This window comes from Otolemur garnettii, unplaced genomic scaffold (assembly GCF_000181295.1).
Source record: "Otolemur garnettii isolate 467f Iridium unplaced genomic scaffold, OtoGar3 scaffold00004, whole genome shotgun sequence".
In the NCBI taxonomy this organism is placed as follows: Eukaryota; Metazoa; Chordata; class Mammalia; order Primates; family Galagidae; genus Otolemur; species Otolemur garnettii.
Window position 1 is genome coordinate 41,061,110 of NW_003852399.1, and position 7,510 is coordinate 41,068,619.

The 7,510-nt window shown below is 37.8% G+C and overlaps 1 pseudogene; it reads left to right on the forward strand.

The window, feature by feature from the left end:
* Positions 1–1,712: 1,712 nt before the first annotated feature.
* LOC100940346 lies at positions 1,713–3,422 on the forward strand (annotated as a pseudogene).
* The last annotated feature ends 4,088 nt before the right edge of the window (positions 3,423–7,510 follow it).

The following is a 7,510-nucleotide window of genomic DNA, read 5'->3' on the forward strand; positions in this document are numbered from 1 at the left end:
GGCCTAGTTCTTTATGTTGACCACCTCTGTATATCAGTCAACTTGTTACAGTCCCTTGTGTTCAATTTACAAGGTTTTGCTGTATATTAAGTTTTTTATATTCCAAATCATCAACTATTTTGTTTTTATAAAGTAGTATTTACAGGAAGATTAACTGTAAAATGCTTTATCTGAGTATATTTTTTATCACAATCTCTTTCCGTCTGTAATGATATGTCAAAAAAGGAGAACACATCTAATCATTAAGAAGACTGGATGGTATTAAAAATGTGCTATAAAGACAAAATATTAATGTGTTTCTGTAGTAATGTCTAGAAATAAGAGGACTTACAAACACTTAAAGGAATTCAAGAAAAATTTAGTATACTGCTTTCAGATCTTCATATAATTTTTATGGAATAATTACAATTTCAAATAAAATGTTGCATTACATATTTAAAATATTTATGGTGATTCTAAAATATTTTAAACCCTTGAATTAAAATCTATTCCCTGAAAATTATTTTTTGTCAATGCACTAAACTAATTACTTAGGTACTGATTCTTTAATTAAGCTATTGAACAAAATTGTATCTAACCCATTTTGGCTTTATTTCATTTGAGTTCCATTTCTTTTCATACAGGCTCTTTTTTCTTAGTTTAATCTTGTGGGATTTTTAGAGCTATGCTATCATACGACATTTTCTGAATTAAACTACAGCAGAGTTCAACCAATATACAATATAATATAATCTTCTATGTCTTTTAACATCTTACATTTTACTGTTGACTGCATTTTCATGCAACTCCAGCAACAATAAAAAAATAATTCTTAATGTTTTTTATCCTCCCTTTTTCACCATGGAGATGCAATGAATTTGTAACATGCTGTGAAGTCTGAATTGTGCCTTTGAGCCGTGCTGGAATGAGGTCCTCCTGAATAAATTCCATCAAGCTTGACTCTCCTATCTTGTACATTATCTCAGTAAGAGGCTACCTGGGGTCAAATTCTGTATTAAGTAGTTTTAATTTGTTAAGACACTGAATTATGTCTTGAAAACAAATCCATTTTACAGTTAATGTGAAGAAGGAAAATGCGATCACCCACAACTTATGCTAACCAAATCAAGGGTAAAGATATTTTGATGGGAGTAGGAAAGAGTATGAATAAGTCTCACAAATCTTCTTTATGTGCAAAAAAAAAATTGCTTTAGTAAAATATAAGAATAAGAAAATATTTGCTATTAAAACAGCAATTTGAAGATGTAGGAATTAGAACTGAACTCAGAAGTAATGATTAGAGTGTTTTGCATAACTCTCTGACCCTCTATTTCCTCATCTATTACTATTTGACTTCTTTTCCTTTTGAAATTCAGGGTAAAATGAATTGAAGTAATAGTGTTTTGAAAGCTGATGAGCGCCATGGAAGTATTATATTAGATCCTGATAATTTAGCACATTATTAACTTATATCTTACATGCTTGAGAAATCAAGCCTAACTCTCCTGCTAACCCCAGTGTCTATTTCCAACCAAACGACAATGAGCACAACATGTGGCTAAGGTAGGGGCAGTGGCTACGGTGACCGCCTGGCCCGGGGCAGGTAGAGTTGGAGGTGGTGGCGTTCTCTTCCCCTAGGGGAAGAGCTCAGCGAGGACCGAGCCTAGGAGGCTGGCCAGCGCCAGCACCTTGCAGCTTTGGGGATGGTAACAGCAGCGTCGTTCAGGTTGCAAATGGCTTCTTGGAACTTGGGTGCAGATTTTCATGGGACTTTCTGTTACCTTGATGATGTCCCATTTAAGATAGGAGACAAATTCAAACCACTAAAGCTGGTCTACCTATTGGCTTTTCCTTTCCTGATGGTTTGCAGGTTGTCAGAGAAGTACAGTATGACTTCTCCTTGGAAAAGAAGACCATTGAGTGGGCTGAAGACACTAAGAAAACTCAAGAAGCTGAGCAGGAAGCAGAGCACAAGATTGAGGAGGCAGAAGCTAAAGTGAATCCATAGAGTGGCCCAGAGGGCGATAGCAAAACGAGCTTTTCCAAGACTCATAGTAGAGCCACAATGCCACCTCCCTTTAACCCCATCCTTGCCAGCTTACAGCACAACAGCATCCTCATCCCAACTCGGTCAGCAGTAATGCCAGGAAACAGAAGGTTCTCTGCCCACCCCACACAAAGGCAGATTTCAATCTTGCTGACTTGGAGTGTGAAGAAGACCCATTTGATAGTCTGGAGTTAAAGACCACTGATGAGAAGGAAGAACAGAGAAACATTTTGGTAGGAACCACTGAACCCATTATGGCTCAGTTATTGGACAATAACTTACCTAGAGGAGATTCTGGGTCTATGTTAGAGGATGAGGAGGTTCTGGCATCCTTGGAGTGGGAGAACCTGGACTTGAAGCCTCTTCATAAACTCAATGGCTTTATAACCTTACCACAGTTGGGCAACTGTGAAAAGATGCTGCTGTCTTCCAAAGTGTCCCTCCCCTCATTCCTGCAGTAAGCAATATCAAATCCCTGTCCTTCCTCAAACTTGACTCTGATGACAACAATCAGAAGACAGCCAAGCTAGCAAGCACTTCCCATAGCACCTCCTGCCTCTGCAGTGGCACATTCCAGAATTCCCAAAAACCTTCCACACAAAGCAGTGCCAGTGAGCTCAATGGGCATCATACTCTTGGACTTTCAGCTTTGAACTTGGGCAGTGGCACAGAGATGCCAACCCTGACATCCTCCTAGATGCCTTCCCACTCTTTATTGTCTGTGTGCACCTCCAAATACAGGTCCCACAATTACCCCTCCTAATTTCTCAATGTCACAAGTACTCAACATACCCAGCTGTCCCCAGGCCTATTCTGAACTACAGACACAATTTCCCAGTGAGCGGCAGTGTGTGGAGATAGTGGTCCATATGGGCTACTCATCTGAGTGTGTCCTGAGAGCCATGAAGAAAAATGGAGAGAACATTGAACAGATTCTCGACTATTTCTTTGCACATAGACAGCTTTGTGAGAAGGGCGTTGACCTTCTTTTAATGGAAGGGGCTCTGAAAATGCACTAGTGTTCAGAAGAGAAGATAATGGAGTTTCTTCAGTTAATGAGCAAATTTAAGGAAATGGGCTTTGAACTGAAAGATGTTAAGAAGGTTTTGCTATTACACAATGATACAATGCATTGGAAGACCTTATGGCTTGGGCAGGAGCCAGCTTAGACCAGGCCCTGCCTATGTCCTGCTGCAGACACACCACCCCACAAGGCCTTGCAGAGCCCACCTGTGGGAAAGGAGAAGGGGTGCACTTCTGGATTTTCTTTGGGGGTTTAGAAGGTCAGACGTGGAGACTGTGCTTGCCAGTCTCTGAGCCTAGGCCATCAGCTGGGGAGAAAGTGGGGAAGATCTGGGCATGTGAATGCCTCCAGTCCTGGCTCCTTCCATATTAAATATATTTGCAATTTGAGAAGTGTCCTTTCTACCTCAGCCCTCCAGAGAGACTGTCCTGGTCTTTCTGGGGTCTTTGTGTACTCAGCTGAAACCTAGTCAAGAGTTGTCAGGGAGCAGGGGTGGGAGGAGGAGACTCAGTGCTGCTTTCCCTCCACTCTCTACACAGTGGACTGAACTCCAATCTTAAGTTGAGTGCAAGTGAAAGATTTTATTAGGGCTTTGTTTATTTTCCCCTCCTTTTAACAAAGTCTCTTAGTGTTGACAGCGGTTCTGCAAAGTCTCTGAGGCATAAAGAATGCACTTTTCTCTATGGGACCTAGAGTTTGTCTCTTCTGCAAGGCATTGACCATGCTTCCCTGCTCCAGTCTGTTTCCTTTGCCTCAGTTTGGACCACAGTCCTTTGCTACCCAGGGTTTTAGAGGCCCTGCTCTAGGAAACAGCTGTCAGTTAAAGAAATCACTGGTCCCTTCTCAGCACATTGAATGGATCAGAAAACAGGCCATGATTTCATTGGCGAGCACTAACTCCACCTCTGCTCTCTTGACCAGCGTCTCCCTCCAGCCTACTGAATGACACAGTGAGTAACACCTAGTCATGGAAATCAGTCCCTTTGATTTGTTTTGTATTATGTTGTACATCATTAAAGATCTAAATATGAAGGATATGCAGTCTTGATGAATCTAAAATAATTTGCTAACTGTTTTGATTCTTCAGAGAGAACTACTAATAAAAATCTAAAAGATTTAAAAAAAAAAAAAAAAACCCAAAGGATAATCCTCTCTTTAGCAACTATAATTTACTGATGGCCTAGAGTTTCGCTGGTGTATTTTGTTATAAGCCTGTGACTCTCTGTTTCTCTGCCTCTACTGTCCCAGGCTCTTCACTCTGAGATTCTTATTATGTTCCTGCCAAATTCACATAGAAAATTCATTGGCCCACACTGATAAAACTATCCATTGCACTCTTCTTCACCATGTTCAGGGACTGGTTCATGTTTTGCATAATAATTACCAGGGGCAAAGGATAAGGAATGATGGAAATAGACTTTGAGAAGGGCTCAATATAATGGTTGATATTTGGGGATTCTGCCAAGAGATCAAATGGATTAGAATCTTGACTACTTCCAAGCTCTAGGAATTTGGGCAACTTAATCTTTCTATGTCATAGTTTCCTAGTTTATAAAAAAGGATAATAATAGCCATAACTATATGGAAATAAGGGTGTCACTATATATAGGGAAAATGGGAAACTATAGCTAACCATACCTTTATTTACAAAATATTCATTGCATGCTTTTACAAATCATTTACAAAATATTCTCTAAGTGTTGGCCACCTATTTGTAACATTTTGTAATGAATATTTTGCAAGTAAAGGTATATTTAGTGACAGTTTCCCATTTTCCCTATGTATGGCAACTTTAGAGGCAACTTTTGGGACACAATGTGTAGTGGAAATGAACTAACCTAATCACAGAAAATGCTTTGTGAAATGTCGGGCACAAAGTGAGCATGCTGTAAATGACATCTGATATATTCTTACTACTATTGAGAGGCATAAATTATTTAGATATGAATTTTTATTTTCTTTCTCACTCAATTTCTATTTTAACTTTGGTTTACTTACACAGCCAAGTACTTCCATCCCTTTTGTGTTAGAGGTTTCAATGCAGAAGTTATTTTTACACAATCTGCATTATTGGCTTGGGCTTGAGGGGATTAGTAGACTTGAAGAGATAAGTATTTTCAAAGACAGGATGGAAACAAAGACTCCCTGAAGTCAGAAAACACTACAGAAAGGGAAGATTCTATTTCTACTACACACATGCAAGCATTTCTCTTGGGCATATTTCTAACTGTGGAAGAGAGGGGCTGTGGGAGATAGTGGGAGTATTCAACTTGAAAAGCGAATCTCAAATTGTTTTCCAAATGTTCCATAGATTTAAATTCACATAAGCCACCTATAAATAAGATCCTATTGACTTGTATTCTCTTTATCACTTGGTACTGTCAAGCTCATAGTTCTCATTCTGTTGGTGATGGAAGGCCTCATTAAGACTGGGATTTGCAATTCCCTTCTTGCCTTTTTTCTCGTGTTTCTTGGTCATACATATTTCCAATTCTGATATTCTAAACATTTAGCAACAGATATAGGAAAGGCAACAACAAATGTAAACAGATATCAGACCAATCTGAAAAGAAGGTTGTGTAAATGATATTAAGCTTGGATTGTTCTGCATATGCTGAATGTTAGTCTAAGCTTTTCACAATTTCTGTCCATTTTCTCCTGGGTTGCATACTTTCTTTTTTTCTTTTTTTTTTTTTTCATACTTTCTTATTGTTCGTTTGTATTTTATAAACTTTATCCCTCAATCCTCTAACAGATATGCATATAGAAATATTTTCTTTCAGGGACAGGTCATTTTTCCCACAAAATTCCAGTTTTAACATAGTTAAATTTAAAAATCTTTTATTAAGACCCATGGTTTGTTGCTGTTGCTGCTGGTATAGTTTTTATGTTTTTGTAAGAAATATTACTTTCAGGTTTAAAAAATGATCTCCTTTGTTTTCTTCTAAATATTTAAAACATGTAGGTGGCCAGTTAGCTCAGTTGGTTAGAGCGTGGTGCTGATAAATATTTAAAACATGACCATTAGATAATTAACTGATCTGGATTTGATTCTACATATATAATGTAGGCAAAGATCGATTTTCATGCTTTTTCCTTTATGGATAATGAGTGTTCCTGTTTGCTCATCTAGTTCCTGCTTTCCTCAGAAGTTTCCAGCACCAATGTTTTCTCATTTTAAAGTTCCATAGATGAATAATCCTTTCCCCTCCTTTGTTTATAGTTCTGTATGTCTATTCCTGTGCTGGTATCATTATCCTAATTAGTTTTAGATTAAGTCTAGATATTTGATAGGATAAGTTCCTATCTAAACTTTTATATCCCTGAGTCTTTGCTCTTCTATTATTAATTTTAGAAAAAATAAACTCTTCCAACTCTGTATTAAATCTTGTGGGCACTGGGAGTTGTGTTGTCTTAGTGACTATCTAAGGGATGAAGGGCATCTTTATCCAAATAGGTGTCTCTGTACATAGTGTGTGTTTCTTGCTCAGATCTTCATTGATCTATTTCAATCAATTTCATAAGTTTTTCACATATAAATATTGGAAATATTTGTTAAATTATGATAAGGGGGTGTGATTTTTATGCTAACTTAGGTTAGTGGGATAACCGTTGCAATGAGAAGATGGGATGACTTCCTGGGTCCCTCTCTGAACTTCCGCACACATTCTTCCCAGAGAACTGTTTAGGATTTTCCAGTTTGAAATCTCCATTCAGAGTTTAACAAATGTATTATATCTCCTTCCAAACTTGTGTTGTATTTATATTTTGTGACTTTTCATTGGAGATTTATATTTCCTTCATGTTCTTAAATATTTCAAATATTGTTTCTTCAACCTAGTGTGTTCAAAAAATTAACACTTGTTGAATGAGTTTTCTTAGTGCAAAGATTTTTGTCATGTGTTTTTTTATCCCTTATAAATAGGACATGCATAGTAGAATATTTAAGACCTTATTTAAGTATTTTTACATTTTTTTTATTTTAAATTAATATGAGGGTACAAATTTGGGGGTTACATTGTTTTCAATTCTAAGGTAAATTTCAAGTTGCAGTTGAAACCTGTTCCTGGGAGGCATGCTGAACACCCTCACATTGTGCACATTAGGTGAGATCCCGCCACTTGCCCTCCCTCCTCCCCCCTTTTCTCTTCCCTCTCTCCCCTTTTTCTCCTCTTCCCTTCCCCCTACTAAGCTATATTTGTGTTTTGTCTTTCATTTGGGCACGTGGTTGTTTATATATTGGTTTCATATTAGTATTGAGTACATGGATTTTCCCCCCCCATTCTTTAGATTCTTTACTAACAAGAATATATTCAACTCCATCCAGGTAAACACGAAAGATGTAAAGTCTCCATCTTTTCTTATGTCTGAATGGTACTTCATGGACATATGCCACAATTTGTTAATCCATTCACGGGTTGAGAGGCATTTGGGTTGCTTCCACGACTTGGCAATTGTGA